Genomic DNA, 3312 nt, shown 5'->3' with positions numbered 1-3312 from the left:
ACAATAAAGCAGTATGCAGGTTTTCTGGTTTTAAGTCAGTCACTAATTCCAGTGAAAGTGAGTGGGGCTCTCCAACACACCCCAACTTTATTGATGTAATAATGAAAAAACATCAGCTTGAAGGTGCCCTTATTCAGCTCATTGCTCCCAGCATGATGAGAACCTTGTTGTTTCCAGGTACCAAGGAACTTGGCCACCTGAACGTCCATCTTCATTCTGAACTGTATCCTGATTTGCCAGACACTTCCCCTTGCATCTGAGATGAGAGTGTAATGCTACACCCATTTCTGATTTCTCTTCTGGGAAAACAACAAAAAAAGTTTCCTATGCCTCTGTAGGAAGCCCCAGTAAGCAATGTGAATTATCCCTGCTTAGGCTGTGTGCCTTCACCTCTAGCTCTCTTGGATCATGGCTAACCTGCTAAGGCCACTGCCAGGTTGTCAAAGGCTGCCCATTGCCAATGCATAATTTAATCCCACCATAGCCATGTAAGATAATATGAATCCTGAAATGGCTAGAATACACACAGACAAGGAGGACTGTTTCTCTTACACTGGCTGTCATTAGATAGCAGAAAGCCATCTAGAACAATGTGAGTAGAGCCTGCATGAAGTGAATCAGTGAGGCTCAATGCTTAGAAGTCGGGCCTGAAAGTGATTTCTTTCAGCTCTTGGGTTCAAAAGTCAGTCCAAGCACTTGGCAGAGTGAGTCAGCAATAAAAGGAGTTCAAGGCCAGCCTGGGAAGCACAGGAAAACCCTCTCAAAAGGCAAATAAATAAACAAATAAATAAGTGTCAACAATTAAGATAAGAAAGCTTCTGTCTAAAACCTCTGCAATTGCAATTTTTCTTACTTCACCAACTTTATCACATAGTTAACTAGGCCCACCCATGACTAACCTTTCAGATTCTTCAGAGAGGGCCCTGGGAGGAGACAGCCACATAGTCTTTTAAGTGGCAAATATAGCTTGTGATGGCTCTGGATTGCTTGAATCCTTTTCCAATTTCCCTGAGTACTCCATTAAAAAACAAACAAACAAACAAACAAAACCAAAAACTCACAAAATCAGAAACTTTTCCAGAAGTCTTATACTGGTTGCTTTTTGCCAATGTGACACATATCTGGGAAGAGAGGGTTTTTTTGTTTGTTTTTTTTTTTGTTTTGTTTTGTTTTTTGTTTTTATTGTCAGGGTGCTCATGTGAACTTTTTTTAATTAGGTATTTTCTTCATTTACATTTCAAATGCTATCCCAAAAGCCCCCCATACCCTCCCCCCTTCCCCAGAAGAGAGTTTTTATTGAGAAATGTCTCCTAATATTGGCCTGTGGGCAAGTGTATGGGTTAATTTCTTGATTAATGGCTGAAATGGGAAGACCCTGGGCATTGTAGATATTACCATCCCTGGGCTGGTGGTCCTGGAGGCTATAAGAAAGCAGGCTGAGCAAGCCATGAGGAGCAAGCCAGTAAGCAGCATCCTTCCATGGCCTCTGCATCAGCTCCTGTCTCCAGCTTTCCTCACTGTTTGAGTTCCTAGCCTGACTTCCCTCAGTGATGGACTGTGGTGTGGAACAGAAAGGGGAATAAACCCTTTCCTTCCCAAGCTGCTTTTAGCCATAGTATTTTATCACAGCAATAGAAATCTTAACTAGGATAAACCCAAAGGGGAAAATTTTGCCATCTAATCTGCAATCAAAACCATATCTTGAAATCCTAATCTCTGTTGAAGCTGAAAGGAAAGCTTCTGGGGAGAGCAGCCCACTGAAGGATGTATAACAGAGCCGCTGGCTTGGGTCTCTGCTTTCTTTCCTTTCCTTCTCTCATACCCCACCCCCTTTCCCCGTTGTGCCCATCAGGCTGTGACTCTGGCTGTTTTGGTATACCTACCTACCTACCTTTCTCTCTTTCTCTCTTTTTCTCTTTCTTTCTTTCTTTCTTTCTTTCTTTCTTTCTTTCTTTCCTTCCTTCTTCCTTTCTTTCTCTTTCTTTCTTTCTTTCCTTCTTCCTTTCTTTCTCTTTCTTTCTTTCTTTCTTTCTTTCTTTCTTTCTTTCTTTCTTTCTTTCTTTCTTTCCCCACTCTGCCTCCTATGTCTCATGCCTACAACACTTTACACAACCACTACTTATTCTTGCTTCTCAAGGCATAGCAAGGCATGCCTAGACCTGTCTGCTGAGCACCCCAATTTTCAGACCATCCAGGCTTTTCTTCTGCCAGAGGGTACATCTGCCTCCTCTTTAGTTACCTAATTTTAACCATTTTTCAAGAACTTTAACCATCTTTCAAGAATCAACTTGGAGCTGGGCGTGGTGGCGCGTGCCTTTAATCCCAGCACTTGGGAGTCAGAGGCAGGCGGATTTCTGAGTTCGAGGCCAGCCTGGTCTACAAAGTGAGTTCCAGGACAGCCAGGGCTATACTGTCGAGGAAAAAAAAAAAAAAGAATCAACTTGGTACTCGAGAGATGGCTCAGGGCTTAAAAGCACGGCTCAGAGGTTAAGAGCACTTGTTCGTCCAGAGGACTCAGGTTTGATTCTCAGCACAACCATACAGAGGCTTATAGCTGTCTGTGATTCCAGCTCCAGTGGATCGGATGCCCCATTCTGGACAGGCACTGCACATACATGATTCATAGACATGTATGAAGGTAAACCACTCAAACAACATCTGTTTTGTTGTTGTTTTGTTGTTGTTTAAAGAACCAAGTCTTGTTTCTTCACAATGCTCCCCCTGGCCTGCCTCTCCTGGGTAGGTTGTTCTCACCAGCTCCTAGGAGGTGACCTTAATGCATTCCCTCAGTGGCTTTGTCAATATCTCTTGGTGAGGAGAAGAGTACTTGTCTGTCTCTTGATGTGTAGCATTCTTGACTAACACACACAGATGCTCAATTACAAATCTGACAAGTTACCTATGCCTTTAAAGCCCCAAAATAATTGTCACAACTATGACCTCAGGAGAGCCAGGAATGTGGAAATTTCAAATAAGGAACCTTCCAGGGATACATGTTACCAAGAAAACTCAGGGTAAGCCAGTCAACTGGCAAGGTCTTCTATATCCAATCCAGGCTAGTGTGTCTTCTTGAGGGAACCCACAGATGTAGTTCCTGCAAGGTCACTCAATTTGGAGGCACTAGTGCACACACAACAGCAACCCGAACCATTTGAGCCCCTTCTAGAACTTTTGCACCAAAGAATTAGCTTGTCTATCAACACAAAGGAATTACACAGAAGTAAGAGAGCCTTGACATCTATTGAGTCCCCTTCCCAATGTCTAATGGCGTAACAGATGGGTCCCAAAGCAGTAGAGTCAGGTGTATTGCCC

This window comes from Mus musculus, chromosome 13, assembly GCF_000001635.26.
Source record: "Mus musculus strain C57BL/6J chromosome 13, GRCm38.p6 C57BL/6J".
Taxonomy (NCBI): domain Eukaryota; kingdom Metazoa; phylum Chordata; class Mammalia; order Rodentia; family Muridae; genus Mus; species Mus musculus.
This window is presented reverse-complemented; position numbering follows the sequence as displayed.